The 7,667-nt window shown below is 34.7% G+C and overlaps 1 pseudogene; it reads left to right on the forward strand.

Moving 5' to 3' along the window:
• Nucleotides 1–406: 406 nt before the first annotated feature.
• On the forward strand, nt 407–904 carry LOC149557717 (pathogenesis-related protein PR-1 pseudogene; annotated as a pseudogene).
• Nucleotides 905–7,667: the final 6,763 nt, after the last annotated feature.

Consider the following 7,667-nt stretch of genomic DNA (forward strand, 5'->3'; position numbering starts at 1 on the left):
TCGATTTTGCTAATGTCTAAAGCAACTTGTATTTTCAGCCTCCGCCACATTAAAAAGTATCAAACCCGCATCATGTTTAGAATTGTAAAACTTGTAACTTAAGCCACTGTCGAAAAAGGTGCACTAGAGCATGGGCAGCGGAATGAAAGTATTAACCGTAGTGGTGAAGGGATCAATGCTCACAGCGATAAGGATAAGAACCACTCTCCTCTTTACTAGGTCACACAGACAAATCAATAGTTTAATCCAAACTCATAATTATTCAACGTTGTCCCACTATATAAGAAGAAATTTGTTGTAGAACATTTTCATATTTCCATCTCTCTCAAAAGTCAATATCAGTTCTTCTCTATCATTGTTATTAGTTGCTATTGAGGGATCGAAAGTTATAATCTGATTACCTAAGATGGGTCGACTTTCCCATCTAGTCCCTATGTTTTTGGTGGTGGGCTTATTATTATGCAGTGTGGAAGGCTTTTTAAGCAGCTCGGATGCCAGAAAGCAATTCCTTGATCCGCAGAATGTGGCGAGAAAAGCCGTTGGAGCTCCACCCCTGAAATGGAACAGCACACTCGCCGCTTTTGCTCGTGATTATGCGAGACAGAGAAGAAATGACTGCCTTCTGGAGCATTCAGTAGGATCACCCTATGGAGAAAATATCTTCTGGGGCAGTGGCCCAAAGTGGACACCTCTGCAGGCGGTGAATGCTTGGATTGATGAGAAGAAGTGGTATGTCCATGCCGATAACACTTGCACGGGCCCAGATTGCACACATTATACTCAGATTGTGTGGGCAACAACTGAAAGAGTTGGGTGTTCAATTATCAAATGTAAGAGTAAGGACACATGGGTAATATGCAGTTATGATCCCCCGGGCAACTATATTGGCAATAGGCCTTATTGATTGGTTACGTTTAACTAGCATATATTTTGCATTTGGGAAGTTGGAACATAATTGTTTTTAATATCTTATTGGTTGTATGGCGAAATAAAATAATGCTTCTGTTATTGAAGGTGACACAGCTTAAGTATAGCAAGTATATATCTTATCCATTTGCATTAAGGAAAGGGGATGATAATTGTTTCTAAGATCTAATTCGTTGTATTGGGAAACAGAATAATGCCACTGTTATTATGGGGAACGATTTAAGCGTTCCGGTCTGATCTTTTTGTTAATCTAGAAGTCAATGTTTTTTATAAACCATTAGATTGACAATCAATTCTGCAGCCATTTGCATTTCTAAAGATGCCATTTTTTAATACAGATCTATATTACTATTCCTTACACATTGACGTTAAAAGTGGGATTGGATTTATCTTGTTCATTTAGAGAAAATTTCAGTCCCAACGTAATTTCTCTCTGCTGCTGAATGACGTGCCAGGACTAGTGTGAGATGCTGTTGCATATTTATCAGGCTACGGAAGGTGTTCCTATTCAAACTCAACATCTAATTTATGTAACTTGCTATATGAAATTGTAAACTTTATTTTCATTTTATTATTATTATACATTAATTGTAATGGTTTGAAAACGAATAGTGCACTCAATTCTTAACAATGGAACGTAGTCTTGTTTTAAATGTTGAATAAATAAAAAATTGCATTCAATTATACCCTATAGACAAATCATTTATCTATCAAGTCCCAATAAAAAAATATATATAAGAAATTATTTGTAATCTTTTAAAACATGAAGAGAAATTTTATATTATTTAAAGAGAGCAGTCATCATTTATATATTTTCTAGTATAGATATTCTAAAATCCTCAATATTGCACCTACACAATATTGTTTTGTTCCTATTTTATTTGGTATAAAATTTGTGAAAGGCTTAAATGTCAGACACTAACGTTTAATTCCTAGGATAAAAGTGTTAAATAGTTAAAGTTGACTTATTTTTCCAAACTTAATTTCTTCCTTAATATGTAATGTTTAATGGTGGCCATTTATTTGCACCTTGTTTAACATAAATTTTCAATATTTATTGTTCAAATAATGTTTACCATCAAATGAATTATAATATAGTAAATATCCTAGGCTATTAAGAAAAGTTTTAAGATTGTGTGTTAACTTCAAATACATTATCAAGTAGTTTGTGTTGGCATTTACATTTTTTCAATGTGGTTTTTGCAAATATTTGGACATATAATTATATCTATCTTGTTTCTTGAACAAATTGACATAATCATTATAAATTTAATAATATTAAAAATTAGATAATACAATAAAAAAGAAGTGTCTTTATGTAGGACCAGACAAGAGATTTAATCACTCACCTAACAATACAAAAATGCTAAAACCAATATAAGGAGAATATATGATCGCAAGGATAAATCAAAGGAAGCACGTCCAAATGTGAGAGAATATGAAAAAGAAGTGTTAGTTTATCGTGACTGATCAGGAAAGTACTTTACATACTTCATAAATTCTTTGGGGTTCGGGGCATTGCCTGAATTTTTCTTTTTGGTACTATTCGTAGATTCACCACTCAAGTAATGGCTAATATTTTCCAATTTATGGCTGACATGTAGTAACTCTAAAGTGGTCTAATACTTGTGTAAAAGTGCTTAGGGTTAGGGTTGTTTCATAGTTGTGATTCAAAATTGGTTCTTGCGGCAGTATTTAGCTGTAAGGGATTACGGATTGCAATCAAGTTGTAATCACTAGATTGTAATAATATCAGACTTGTTGTTTGGTGGACGTCACCTACGGATTGGGTGAACCACGTTAAATCTTGGTGCCTTGTGTTCTTTTCTGTGTGATCTATTATTTTCTGTTATTAGTTATATTTGCATGTAATTATTCCTGTCTGTGGTTTAATCCTAACAAGTGGTATCAGAGCGAGGTTGTTTTCTCAGTTATCCTCTGTAAGAAAATCTCACAGTTGAGTGGGAGCAATGGAAGATGAGGGTAAGCTGAGAGTTGACAAGTTTAATGGGTAGAACTTTCAATCATGGAAGATGCAAATGGAAGACTATCTTTATTAGAAGGATTTATGGAAGCCTTTTGAAGGCAAAGCCAAGAATCAGGGATCTATGTCAAATGATGAATGGGATCTTTTGGATAGAAAGGTACTTGGAAGAATTTGATTATGCTTGGCACCATCAATGGCATTTAATATTATAAAAGTGAAGATGACAGAAGAATTGATGCAAACCCTAGCGAAACTGTATGAAAAGCCCTCTACTTCAAACAATGTATTTGTCATGAAGCATTTATTTAATATGAAAATAGAAGAAGGTGGATATGTTGCAAATCATTCAAATGAGTTTAATACTACTAGTAGTTAGTTATCTTCTGTGGGTATCAATTTTGATGAAGAAATTAGGGCTCTCTTGATTTTGTGTTCTTTGCCTTAAAGTTAGAATGGCTTGGTAATGGCTAAGAGTAAGTATGTTCCTAGATCGAGTTCCCTAAGATATGATGATGTGATCGGTGTTGTTTTGAGTGAAGAAACTTGTAGGGAAACCTTAGGTGGATCTACATCAAGAAGTGCTTTGAATGCACAAAGTAGGGGCAGAATGACTGAGAGAGGAAGTAACTATAGAAATCATGCAAAATCAAGAGGCAAGTCAAAGGGGAGGAGGTCACAATTGAGAGGACTAAATGACTACTGGTACAATAGAAAACTAGGGCATAACAAGAAAGATTGTTGGAATCGAAAGAAAAATGAAGGAGATAAATCAAATGGAGACAAGAAGGAAAATGTGGTAAGTAACAAATCCAAAGAGGATGCTTTGATTCTATCTTTAGAAAGTGCTGATGATTCATGGGTTTTAGGTTCTGGTGCTTCGTTTCATGCTACACCTCATAGAGGTTATTTCATTGATTATGTCCAAGGGGATTTTGGACTTGCTTATTTGGGGGATAGTGAACCCTATCAGATTTTTGGAAAGGAAAAAGTTAAGATTAAGTTACAAAATGGGAATCATTGGCTACTACATGAGGTAAGAAATGTTCCAAGGCCAAGTAGGAATTTAATTTCAGTAGGGCAACTTAGTAATGAGGGTTGTGTAGTTACTTTTAATGATAAAAATTGGAAGGTTTCAAAATGTTACCTTGTAGTAGCAAAAGGTGTCAAAGTAGGCACCTTATATCTTTATACAGGTCATATTGTTCCTTCTACTTCAATTGTTTCAGAGAAAATGAATGTTCAGGAACAATTGTTACAGTTGAGCAGGGAGAACAAACAGTTGTTGTAGATTCTGATACAATGCTATGGCACAATAGACTTGGGCATATGAGTGAGAAAGGTATGCAAGTACTTCATTCAAAGAAAGTTTTACCAGATTTCAAATGTCTTAATATGCATTTATGTGAAAGTTGTGTGTATGAAAAACAAAAGAGAGTGAGTTTTGTGAGGACTAAGAAGGAAAACAAAAGGAGAAATTAGAGCTTGTGCATACCGATGTATGGGGACTGGCTCACGTATCTTCCCTTTGAGGCTCTCATTATTATGTTACATTGATTGATGCTGCAACTAGAAAAGTATGGGTTTATTTCCTTAGATAGAAATCTGATATATTTCAAACTTTTTAGAAATGGAAATGCTTGGTGGAAAATGAGACTGGTAAGAAATTAAATTGTCTCAGATCTAATAATGGTGGTGAGTATTGCAGTCATGAATTTAAAGATTATTGCTCCACTAATTGTATTCATAGACAAAAAATTGTTTCAAGGACTCCAAAGGAAAATTGGTTGAATGGATGAATAGAACTATAATAGAACATGCAAGGAGTATGAGGCTATCAATACTACTATATATTTGATTAATAGAGGTCCCTCTACTCCTTTGGGCTGTGGTATTCTAGAGGAGGCATGGACTGGTAAGAAGGTGAGTTATTCTTTTCTCAATACCTTTGGCTGTGAAGCATTTGCTCACATAGATTCTGAAAATAGAACCAAGCTGGAAGCTAAGTCAAAGAAATGTGTATTTGTTGGATATGGCATTAATGAATTTGGTTATAGGCTTTGGGATTTTGAAAATTAGAAAATTGTAAGAAGCAGGGATGTCATATTCAATGAGAAAGTGTTGTACAAAGATTTGCTGCAGCAACATGAGAAGAAAGAAGATGATTATGTAGTGCTAGATGATACTACTAAAGCTAATGTTCTAGCCATTCCTCATGATGTGCAACAACCACAACAAAAAATACCACACACACTAGTGAATGTTAGACAATCAACAAGGTAAATTAGACCTCCACAAAGATTTTCTCCCTCTTTGTATTCAATTTTACTTGCTGATGCTGGTGAACCTGAATGTTATGATGAGGCTATGTAGGTGGATACTATGATTTAGTGGGAGTCTGTCATGAAAATTGAAATGGACTCTTTGCTGAAGAATAAGACATGGGATTTATGCAAGCTACTTGCAGGTAAAAAGGCTTTACAGAATAAGTGGGTTTACAAGTTGAAAGAAGAGGAAGGAGGTAAGAAAAGATCTAAAGCTAGGTTAGTTGTAAAAGGATTTGCACAGAAAAAGGGAATTGATTTTGATGAGATGTTTTCTCTTGTTGTTAAGATGACTTCTATCCGTATTGTTTTAAGTCTTGTGGCTACTGATGATTTGCATTTAGACCAACTTGATGTTAAAAAAACCTTCCTTCATGGTGATTTGGATGAAGAGATATATATGGCTCAACCATAGGGATTTGTAGTCAAAGTTAAGGACAACTTAGTATGCAAATTGAAGAAAAGTTTATATGGCTTGAAGCAAGCACCTCAGAAATGGTATCTAAAATTTGACAGTTTTATGCATGAACATGGTTATAATAGGTGTCATTCAGGTCATTGTGTTTATTTTAAGAGGTTGGATGATGACAGCTACATTATTTTATGTTTATATGTTGATGATATTCTTGTAGCTAGGTCTAACATGGATCACATTAAGGGGCTAAAACACTAATTAACATATGCATTTGCTATGAATGATTTGTGGGTAGTAAAACAAATCCTTGGTATGAAGATTTTCAAAGATAGAAAAAATAGAACATTGACACTATCTTAGGCTGATTATGTTATGAAGGTGTTGCAATGTTTCTCTATGGAGAATGCTAAACCTATTAGCAAACCTTTACCTGGTCATTTGAAGTTGACTAAGGATATGTGTCCTAAGACACAAGAAGAGGAGGATAAGATGTCCAAGGTACCCTACACTTCAACTATAGGAAGCTTGATGTATGTTATGGTATGTACTAGGCTAGATATTGCACATGTAGTGGGAGTCGTTAGCAGGTATGAGTCATCTAGGAATTGAGCATTGGAATGCAATCAAATGGATCCTTAGATATTTGAGAGGAACATCCAATAAGTGTTTACACTTTGGGGGCTCTACTACTAATTTACAGGACTATGTTGACTCCAATTTGGCAAGGGATATTGATACTAGGTGAAGTACTACAGGTTATGTCTTTACTATTGGTGGGCCAGCCGTGAGCTAGATTTCTAGGTTATAGAAGGTTAATGCTTTATCCACTACAGAGGCAAAGTATGTAGCTGCTATAGAGGCAGCCAAGGAGATGATATGGCTTTAGTTCTTCTTGGAAGAATTGGGATGTCCTCAGAAAGATAATTATTTGCTCACAGATACTCAGAGTGCCATTCATCTTGCAAAGAATTCAGCTCTGCATTCAAAGACCAAACACATATAGTTGCAGTACCATTTCATTTGGTTAGTTTTGGAGGATGGACAGTTAAAGATGGAGAAGATACATACAAATGACAATTTAGCAGATATGTTGACAAAGGTAGTAACAAGGGAGAAGCTAAACTTCTCTTCAGCTTTGGTTGATCTTCTAGACTGAACATGAATAAAAAAATAGCAGAGTCTAGGCTAGTTTGATATAGTGGGAGCCTCATGGAGTAGCGACATCACTACAAGATCAGTCTCCAAGTGGGAAATTATTGCTTAGTGTTGAGCCTGATTAGTCCTTGAGTGGGAAATTGTTAGTTTGTGGTGAGTGATCAAGAAAGTACTATACATTCTTCATAAATTCTTTTTTGGTACTATTCATAGATTCACCATTCTTAGATTCACCTCTAAAGTAATGGCTAATATTTTCCAGTTTATGGTTGACATGTATTAACCCTAAAGTGGTTTAATACATGTATAATGGGCTTAGGGTTAGGGTTGTTTCATAGTGGTGATTCAAAATTGGTTCTTGCAACTGTATTGAGCTATAAGGGATTATAGATTGTAATCAGGTTGTAATCAATGGATTTTAATAATATCAGACTTGTTGTTTGGTGGACATAGCCTAGGGATTGGGTGAACCACATTAAATCTTGGTGCCTTGTGTTCTTTTCTATGTGATGTATTATTTTCTTTTATTAGTTATATTTGCATTTAATTGTTATTTTCTGTCCATGGTTTAATCCTAACAAGAAGTTGACACTTGTATAATAAATTTTGTTTAAAATCATATCAAAATAAAAATTTAAAGACAATCTAGGAATCAATAGTCTGAAAGGAATTTTTCCTTAAAGACCCAACCATGAGAACAAGCCTTGGGTAGATTTGCAGAGTAACAAAATAACATGTGTAAGGCATTGGCAAGAAAGTGCCCCTAGCTAAAACACACACCAAAAAGAACATATACCAAATGTTTAGAGAAATAAATCTATGGAAGGAAAAAATACTGCAATAGGGAGAAAAAAATGTAAAC

The sequence above is a fragment of the Cupressus sempervirens genome, chromosome 5, assembly GCF_028749045.1.
Source record: "Cupressus sempervirens isolate cs-2001-9-10 chromosome 5, ASM2874904v1, whole genome shotgun sequence".
Taxonomy (NCBI): Eukaryota; Viridiplantae; Streptophyta; class Pinopsida; order Cupressales; family Cupressaceae; genus Cupressus; species Cupressus sempervirens.